Source organism: Anguilla anguilla, chromosome 5, assembly GCF_013347855.1.
Source record: "Anguilla anguilla isolate fAngAng1 chromosome 5, fAngAng1.pri, whole genome shotgun sequence".
Taxonomy (NCBI): Eukaryota; Metazoa; Chordata; class Actinopteri; order Anguilliformes; family Anguillidae; genus Anguilla; species Anguilla anguilla.
Genome location: NC_049205.1, coordinates 1,537,501 through 1,547,500, shown reverse-complemented (window position 1 = coordinate 1,547,500; position 10,000 = coordinate 1,537,501).

Below are 10,000 nucleotides of genomic sequence, written 5' to 3'. Positions count from 1 at the left end.
GTCCGCTCGAGCATCAGACGGGCTGGCGGCGCTGATTCCCGCGGTCTGCCCCGGGCGGCGGCCGCTTTGGTGTGGCGTGTGGCGTGTAGCGTGCGGCGTGTAGCGTGCGGTGTGTAGCGTGTGGCGTGTGACGTGTGGTGTGTAGCGTGTGGTGTGTAGCGTGTGGTGTGTAGCGTGTGGTGTGTAGCGTGTGGCGTGTAGCGTGTGGTGGGGGAGGCCAGGGGAAACAGCCTCAGCCCCACGAAAGACCAAACAACCAAAAGGGGCCATTTCAAACTCCTGAGGATACAGAGCCTGCCTCAGAAAGAAGCTGCCAGCTGGTCCTCCGTGCTGCTAAGCAACACTGACACAGGGATGAGAAAATGGGAAATTTAAAACGGGGAAGTGGATCCGGGAGAGCTGATTGGCTGGTAATCAAAAGGTGTTTACCGATGCTGTTCTGCACAGCTGAGTGCATAGTTAGGAGCTGCTGTTAGGAACACATACCGCCTTTGTTTTCAAGCTGTGCGTGCCCAGTGGCAGCGGGAGGGTGGGTCACAGGTTCGAGTCCCAGGCAGGACACCGCCATTTTACCCTTGAGCAAGGTACTTAACCTGAACGGCTTCAGTGAATACCCTGCTGTATAAAGGGATACTGTGTTTAAAAAAAATATATAACAGCGTCTGCTAAATACCTGTAAAGCTGGTGTAAGCTGGTATATGTACATATGTAAAAGAGAATATTTTGCAGGCACTACTGTGAAATTAATAACTGCACTTGCCGATTTGAACGATTTAAATCAATTCAGAGATTCGTCTAATATGCTTTGAGGTTTGTTTTGTTTGATTGATGTCAGCGTCGCAGATTTCACGTTGAGGCCTTTGGAGAGGATGATTACACCGTTTCCTTTGAGGGTGTAATTGATCACAGGTGAAATTTGAAGAACGACGTTCAGGACCCGTTCTGTCATTACAGTTAGGAACAAATACGAGTTACAATTAATAATGAATGTCATTATTTAGATTTTGTATGCCATTAATCTGACATATATATCAAGTATGGTGGAATAAAGAGCAGAAAAATCATAAATAATACATCATGTTGTTGACAGGAAGCTTAGTCGGTCTTTGACAGACAGTATGCATGCAGACCTTAAACAGTCACAGGGTCCGGATGCACCGCTGTCTTAAACCAATCAAAGCTTTATACAGGTACCACTGTCAGTTGGTGGTGTAGGTGGTGATGAAGATGGTGATGTAGATGATGCTAAAGATTGTGATGAAGATGGTGACGTAGATGGTGATGAAGTTGGTGATGAAGATGGTGATGTGGATGATGATGTAGATGGTGATGAAGTTGGTGATGAAGATGGTGATGACGATGGCTTAATGTGGCCTTCTCATGCTTCAGTGGTACAGTGAGCCCAGCCCCCACACTCCCCTTCCGGATAAAACAAGCGACTGTAACGACCCCGGAAGAGGCTTTGTGTCCAGGCTGCCGTCGTCGCGGCGACGAGCAGGCGGGCGTGCCAGTGAGCACCGCGCTCGCTGCAGGTGGGGGCACGGCTCGCTTCCCCTCTCTAATCCGCGGTGTGTAATCAGTAATTACCCACGTTCCCAGAACAAAGAGGCCCTGGTGGTTTTGATAAACCTGCAGGCTTTTATTGATCTGGGCCCACACACTGATTTGAGCTAGCCCCCCCCCCCCCTTCCTCCCCCCTCCCCCACCCTTTCTGAGGAGGGCTCCTTAGCTGCCAGTGTGTTTCCTGGACGTGCCGCCATTCCCGCTCCAATCTCAGGGATAATTTAGCTTAAGGGTGGCAGGCGTCCCGAGGACAGTTTAGCAGGAGCTTGGATGAGCAGGCTCTTGGCTTCGCTCCGATTCCCCGCCCCCTCATCCCCCCGCCTCTCTCTCTCTCTCCCTCCATGTCTTTTTTTTGGAGTAAACAATATGGATCGTCCTCCCCTGCTCCCTGAAGTGCTCTTGGAGGCTCCGCCGAGGAGCCCGCTAACCCGCTAACCCGCTAACCGCTAACCGCTCTCTTTCACAAAGCATCGTTCTTCTCACGCGTTCATCGCCCGGCTCCTCTCCGGCTCCCCCTCTGCCTGCCCATTGGCTCATGGAAGCACTAATAAAGTTTCGAGAGGGACAGTTCCCCTCCCGCAGCCAGTTTTGCCGTGATTCTGTTGCTAAGACAGTTGCTATGGCGGGTTCCGCTTGTTTGGCCGGTGCTCTGCTGGTGGAATTGCGGTTTTTACCGACGGCGAAGGACTCTTCATGGCGTTCCACGATCCATGAAAGCACTGGAGACATCTATAGTGCCGCTTCTCAAAGCCGCTACGAGAACAATAAATGTACCTGACTTTTACTAAATGCTTTCAGAGCTAGCCAGCAGCTTTGCTTAATACAGTTGTCATATACATTTGCCAGTAAAAAATAATAATTACAATAATAATAATACTTATTATTATGATGAGATCGTCCTGAAAAAAAGCGGCTTTAGGAGGAAGATGGCTCTCGTGCACGCGCCCGCGCCCAGAAGCGACGGTGGAATAAACGCGGCACAATGAGGGGAGAATAATTAGGAACGCTCTTCTTCAAAGCAGACGCGATAAATTAGCTGCGTGGGAATTCAACACGTGTGGTTTAAAAATGCAGAGGTGTTATTCTTAGTGACGCAGAGCCCGGCTGCGCTCGGCTTCCGTTTGCCCTGACAGGCCCTCCGAGACGAAAAGAAATAAATAAATAATTAAAAAATCTAAAGTTAATGACAATCTCCCCCCCCTCCCCCACCCCCCGCCTCTCTGATCATTTCACACCCACTACCAGCACGTGCTCAAAGGCCTTCTTACGGGAGAATAATCAGGAGCTACGCGGTCACATGCCCATTAAACTCGGACGCCGGCGCGGTGGAAGTCTCTTCCTATTGAGCGTTATTGGTATTTGGAGCCCCGTCCGCCCACCCGTCAGAGCAGCAGATCAAAGCAATGACATTACGACTTCAATCATTTTCCAATTGGAAATCCGAAATCGGCTCGGAATGTCTTTGGCGCTCCCAAGAGCGCCCCTGAAATATCTTTATTCCTTCATATACAATTACGGCTCCCCGAAGTGAAAGAACATGGTATTCGGTTTCTGTGTCGACTTCCAAAAAAAAGCACACAAAAAAAAACCGAATGACTGAAGTGTTTCTCCAGGAGGTGGGAGTGTTGCACCATAGACGTTCAGATGCTTCTCCTTTCATAGTTTGGTCTCTCTGTGTCTCCTGGCTTCATCTGAAACTCTTCTGCAACAAAGGAATCCACATCGCCAGAGAAATGCCTATCTGTCCATGTTCCTGACTTACAGTGATACTGTCCTCTGCTACCTTCTGGGGTCCTTCTTTCTCAAAGCCAGTCTCACACAGTCACACAATCTCACACACACACACACACTCACACTCTCTCTCTCTCTCACACACACACACACACACACACGCTCATGCACTCACACACACACTCTCTCACACACACTCTCACACTCACTCACTCACTCACACACACACACACACGCACGCACACTCACTCACTCACACACACACACGCACACACACACACACAGTGTGTTTCCGCTGCACAGCCGCGAGGGCAAATCTCTCCCCAACGAGGCGATCAGCTTCAGCTGTCCCATAGCGACAGATCGATGCCTCTCAGGGTGCGCCTACATGCAGAATTCACTGGACATCTGTGATCTCCTCAGCTGCCCCTCGATGGAACAGAGGACAGCTTACCTTTAGTGCGTGACTGGATCCACCTGAACATCTTACGGGGGGGACAGGAGTGGATTCATATGCAATTGCATATTTATTAGCTAATAACTGATAAACAAGATGTTAGGAGATGTATGTGTACTTTCACAGTGAACAATCATATTAATACTGTCTCACATATCTGATGCATCAAGATTAGGTAGATTTTAATGCCTGCAGTTGGGGTCTATCCTACTGCTGCAAAACAAATGTGATAATTGCACTCTGTGTTTACTGACATTTAATGATAGAGTAACACAAATGTTTCTGCTAGTGAGCTATCCATGGAAAATATTATCGAAAGCAACCTCATCGGTATTGTTAGGTGAAGAAAAACTAAAAAGTATTTTCTAAAACATGTGCTCTTGGTAAGGTTCCTTTGTGATTCAAAACAATTCAATTCGCAGTTCTACCCTGTGAAAAGATTACCCTGCCGAAAATTCCAGCTAAGCCCATCTTAGAATCCCAGCTGGTCTTAGCCTGCATTTTCTGCTGGGTGAAGCTGGGTAAAGCTGGTTAAGCTGGTAGAGTAAGCAGGTGGCCAAACTGGTGGACTAGCTGACTGCAGGCTGGTCAGCTGAGCAGCTAAAACCGGCTAAAAGTGTGGAGAACACCTCTTAAACTAGCCTAGGCCGGTTTAAACTGGAATTTCCAGCGGAGCGGCTGGATCCCTGCCCTTGCTAAGCCTCTGCCTCTTATCTGTGAAGACTACCGACGGCCATTTCAGCTGCAGCTCCTCACAGGATTAGCAGACAGGACAGTGACTGCCGCAGTCGCCCTCAGTCCTCTACCGTCTGCAAGCCCAAAAAGCGAACCGCAGTTTGTTCAAAAATCAGCTCCAGCGCCACCGTCCCACGCCAACTTCTCTCCGAACACCCCCATCCATCCCCCTCCCCAGCCCCTGCGTTATCCCGCGAGCTGGGATACGTCCAGTCCGCCCCACGCTTCCAGCTCGCTCGCAGAGGACCGCAAAGTTTTACAAAGGACGACAAAGTCAATACAACTCCGCTTGACTAACGCAACTCACCAGCGCTACCATAGCGTTAGCCTGTACTCAGTGAGGGAGTAGCACTGCTAATGGTGCTACCGTAGCGTTAGCCTGTACTCAGTGAGGGAGTAGCACTGCTAATGGTGCTACCGTAGCGTTAGCCTGTACTCAGTGAGGGAGTAGCACTGCTAATGGTGCTACCGTAGCGTTAGCCTGTACTCAGTGAGGGAGTAACACTGCTAATGGTGCTACCGTAGCCTTAGCCTGTACTCAGTGAGGGAGTAGCACTGCTAATGGTGCTACCGTAGCGTTAGCCTGTACTCAGTGAGGGAGTAGCACTGCTAATGGTGCTACCGTAGCGTTAGCCTGTACTCAGTGAGGGAGTAGCACTGCTAGTGGTGCTACCGTAGCGTTAGCCTGTACTCAGTGAGGGAGTAACACTGCTAATGGTGCTACCGTAGCGTTAGCCTGTACTCAGTGAGGGAGTAGCACTGCTAATGGTGCTACCGTAGCGTTAGCCTGTACTCAGTGAGGGAGTAGCACTGCTAATGGTGCTACCGTAGCGTTAGCCTGTACTCAGTGAGGGAGTAGCACTGCTAGTGGTGCTACCGTAGCGTTAGCCTGTACTCAGTGAGGGAGTAACACTGCTAATGGTGCTACCGTAGCGTTAGCCTGTACTCAGTGAGGGAGTAACACTGCTAATGGTGCTACCGTAGCGTTAGCCTGTACTCAGTGAGGGAGTAGCACTGCTAATGGTGCTACCGTAGCGTTAGCCTGTACTCAGTGAGGAAGTAACACTGCTAATGGTGCTACCGTAGCGTTAGCCTGTACTCAGTGAGGGAGTAACTGCTAATGGTGCTACCGTAGCGTTAGCCTGTACTCAGTGAGGGAGTAGCACTGCTAATGGTGCTACCGTAGCGTTAGCCTGTACTCAGTGAGGGAGTAACACTGCTAATGATGCTACCGTAGCGTTAGCCTGTACTCAGTGAGGGAGTAACACTGCTAATGGTGCTACCGTAGCGTTAGCCTGTACTCAGTGAGGGAGTAACACTGCTAATGCTGCTACCGTAGCGTTAGCCTGTACTCAGTGAGGGAGTAACTGCTAATGGTGCTACCGTAGCGTTAGCCTGTACTCAGTGAGGGAGTAACACTGCTAATGGTGCTACCGTAGCGTTAGCCTGTACTCAGTGAGGGAGTAACACTGCTAGTGGTGCTACCGTAGCGTTAGCCTGTACTCAGTGAGGAAGTAACACTGCTAATGGTGCTACCGTAGCGTTAGCCTGTACTCAGTGAGGAAGTAACACTGCTAATGGTGCTACCGTAGCGTTAGCCTGTACTCAGTGAGGGAGTAACACTGCTAATGGTGCTACCGTAGCGTTAGCCTGTACTCAGTGAGGGAGTAGCACTGCTAATGGTGCGCTCAGTCTCCTCACTTCCCAGTCAGACCCATTCACTGTGGGTGAGAGAACTCAGCCACGCTTCCAAAATTTCAATCGATGCTTATTAAATGCTGGTGCCTGAGCCCAGAGTGAGAAGCTCGGAAGAGCAGGGAAAACCGTGCCATGCTTCTCTCTAACTGCCTCTCATATGGGGTCTTAATGTGTGTTGCAGTGCTCACATTCTTTAATATCTACACTTTGCATGAATACTATATATATATATATATATATATATATAAATATTGTTTCTTTTTTTGGAAATTGATTAAGCATTTTCATAATTGCATCCGGGCTGAGGTCTGGGGGCGGGGAAGATTGCAGGTATTAAAAGGCAGAGATAGATTCTGACAATGATCTCTTTAAACTTGTGAAGCAATTTTTAATAACCCTAGAGTAAACAGAGAGAAATTGGTCAATAAATAATTAAAGGGGAATAAATAAATTATTTGAGCAGTCCACCCTCAAATGAGGAGGAACACCCCCGCTGCTTCTGGATCCCGCTGGATGCTGTTCTGAGCTCAGCCTCTGGGTGGTGCTCCAGCCACAAAAATGACATCCAAAAAAAATCCCCGACGACAACAACCATGAAAAAAGAAACCTACAAGAAAAAAAAGAGAAAATAACCAAAAGCATTTTTTGAAAGAAGACCTGCTCTTATCACTGCAGTTTAAAATTCTATCTGTTTGGAAAAAAAGAGTCGCTTCCTCTTTTCAGTGGTCTCCTTTTCTTGGACCTCTGATTGTCCTGCGTGAATTTGAAAGTCGGTTATCTGAGATTTTCGAAGGTTGTTTAAGCACTGGATTCGATGAGCAGTGAATTTTGCTACCTGGCAGCTGACCTTGCTGTATGCCACGACTATTCTTGCTCTGTCTCTCGTCTAATACCCACCGTCACTCTGTGTTCAGGCTGAAGACTTGCCCTGCGTTGGGGTAAATACCCACCGTCACTCTGTGTTCCGGCTGAAGACTTGCCCTGCGTTGGGGTAAATACCCACCGTCACTCTGTGTTCCGGCTGAAGACTTGCCCTGCGTTGGGGTAAATACCCACCGTCACTCTGTGTTCCGGCTGAAGACTTGCCCTGCGTTGGGGTAAATACCCACCGTCACTCTGTGTTCCGGCTGAAGACTTGCCCTGCGTTGGGGTAAATACCCACCGTCACTCTGTGTTCAGGCTGAAGACTTGCCCTGAGTTGGGGTAAATACCCACCGTCACTCTGTGTTCCGGCTGAAGACTTGCCCTGCGTTGGGGTAAATACCCACCGACACTCTGTGTTCAGGCCGAAGACTTGCCCTGCGTTGGGGTAAATACCCACCGTCACTCTGTGTTCCGGCTGAAGACTTGCCCTGAGTTGGGGTAAATACCCACCGTCACTCTGTGTTCCGGCTGAAGACTTGCCCTGCGTTGGGGTAAATACCCACCGACACTCTGTGTTCAGGCCGAAGACTTGCCCTGCGTTGGGGTAAATACCCACCGTCACTCTGTGTTCAGGCTGAAGTCTTGCCCTGCGTTGGGCGATCATTCATAGTGACGTACCTAAAGCACATTCCCAGCAGGCCTATCACAGGGCCTGTACATCTCAGCCAATAGGGCCTCTGTCCCATTACAGGGCCTGTACATCTCAGCCAATAGGACCTCTGTCCCATTACAGGGCCTGTACATCTCAGCCAATAGGGCCTCTGTCCCATTACAGGGCCTGTGCATCTCAGCCAATAGGGCCTCTGTCCCATTACAGGCCTCCACATCTTCCCTGTTTTTCAGCTCGGGAAACATCCCCTCAACGGGATGGGGCCACCCATATTCCGGGAGGGTAACTGCTTATCCAATCAATATCTGATGGCTGGATTAAAGGGTCATCTTAAGGTTGGGTGTTGGTGTTTCAGTTTCAAAAATCATAAAATATAAAAACACACTGGGTTCTCTAAAGAAAGGCTTGTCTGGTACTTATCCTTCTCATTGCAGTGATCATCATCGTTTAGTTTGCAGCGTAAATGGAAGTGCGGTGTGCAGTGGAGTCAGACTGCATGCTCCGCCCCCCTGTTGCTCCTCAGCGAACATGGAGAGAGAGAGAGAAAGCTCATAAGCATCTATTAACTCTGAGTGTGAATATGAAAGGCTTTCGGGAAAGATGAAATCTGTCTCTTTTTTTTTCCTCTCGCTCTGATGATGAAAGGAAGCAGAGGAAGGCGAATGAAATTTTGGCTGCGTGTGTACCCCCCCTTCCTCCCCCCCCCCCCCCGCTCGGCCCGCAAGCTGATTAATCTTCATTGTGTCTGCCGCCTCCCACTGCCATTCCCCCCTCCCCCCTCCCCCACCCCCCGCAGCATCGCTGTCAATCCCTCTGTCATATTTCCTCATTCCGCCCTCCCTCCGAGCGCCGGGATTGGCCGAGATCCTGCCACACACACTGCAATCCGTCATCCGTCTCGGCGAAGGCGCGGGCCCGTGTGGGGCGGGAGCGAGGAGGCCGCCGCTCGTTTTGGCTCCTAAAAAACCGGCGGCTTTTACTAGCGCTTAGCGCCTTTAGCGTGATCACGCTGCCGCTGCGGATCAGTTACCAATGAAAAGAGAGGGTGGAGCACTTCTCTCTCTATCTGCATTGCTGTAGACCTTTGGATGGAGACAGTGGAGCACTTCCCTCTATCTCCATTGCTGTAGACCGTTGGATGGAGACAGTGGAGAACTTCTCTCTCTGTCTGCATTGCTGTAGACCGTTGGATGGAGACAGTGGAGCACTTCTCTCTCTATCTGCATTGCTGTAGACCTTTGGATGGAGACAGTGGAGCACTTCCCTCTATCTCCATTGCTGTAGACCGTTGGATGGAGACAGTGGAGCACTTCTCTCTCTATCTGCATTGCTGTAGACCTTTGGATGGAGACAGTGGAGCACTTCCCTCTATCTCCATTGCTGTAGACCGTTGGATGGAGACAGTGGAGAACTTCTCTCTATCTGCATTGCTGTAGACCTTTGGATGGAGACAGTGGAGCACTTCTCTCTCTATCTGCATTGCTGTAGACCTTTGGATGGAGACAGTGGAGCACTTCTCTCTCTATTTGCATTGCTGTAGACCTTTGGATGGAGACAGTGGAGCACTTCTCTCTCTATTTGCATTGCTGTAGACCTTTGGATGGAGACAGTGGAGCACTTCTCTCTCTATCTGCATTGCTGTAGACCTTTGGATGGAGACAGTGGAGCACTTCCCTCTATCTCCATTGCTGTAGACCGTTGGATGGAGACAGTGGAGAACTTCTCTCTATCTGCATTGCTGTAGACCTTTGGATGGAGACAGTGGAGCACTTCCCTCTATCTCCATTGCTGTAGACCGTTGGATGGAGACAGTGGAGAACTTCTCTCTATCTGCATTGCTGTAGACCTTTGGATGGAGACAGTGGAGCACTTCTCTCTCTATCTGCATTGCTGTAGACCTTTGGATGGAGACAGTGGAGCACTTCTCTCTCTATTTGCATTGCTGTAGACCTTTGGATGGAGACAGTGGAGCACTTCTCTCTCTATTTGCATTGCTGTAGACCTTTGGATGGAGACAGTGGAGCACTTCTCTCTCTATCTGCATTGCTGTAGACCTTTGGATGGAGACAGTGGAGCACTTCCCTCTATCTCCATTGCTGTAGACCGTTGGATGGAGACAGTGGAGAACTTCTCTCTATCTGCATTGCTGTAGACCTTTGGATGGAGACAGTGGAGCACTTCTCTCTCTATCTGCATTGCTGTAGACCTTTGGATGGAGACAGTGGAGCACTTCTCTCTCTATTTGCATTGCTGTAGACCTTTGGATGGAGACAGTGGAGCAC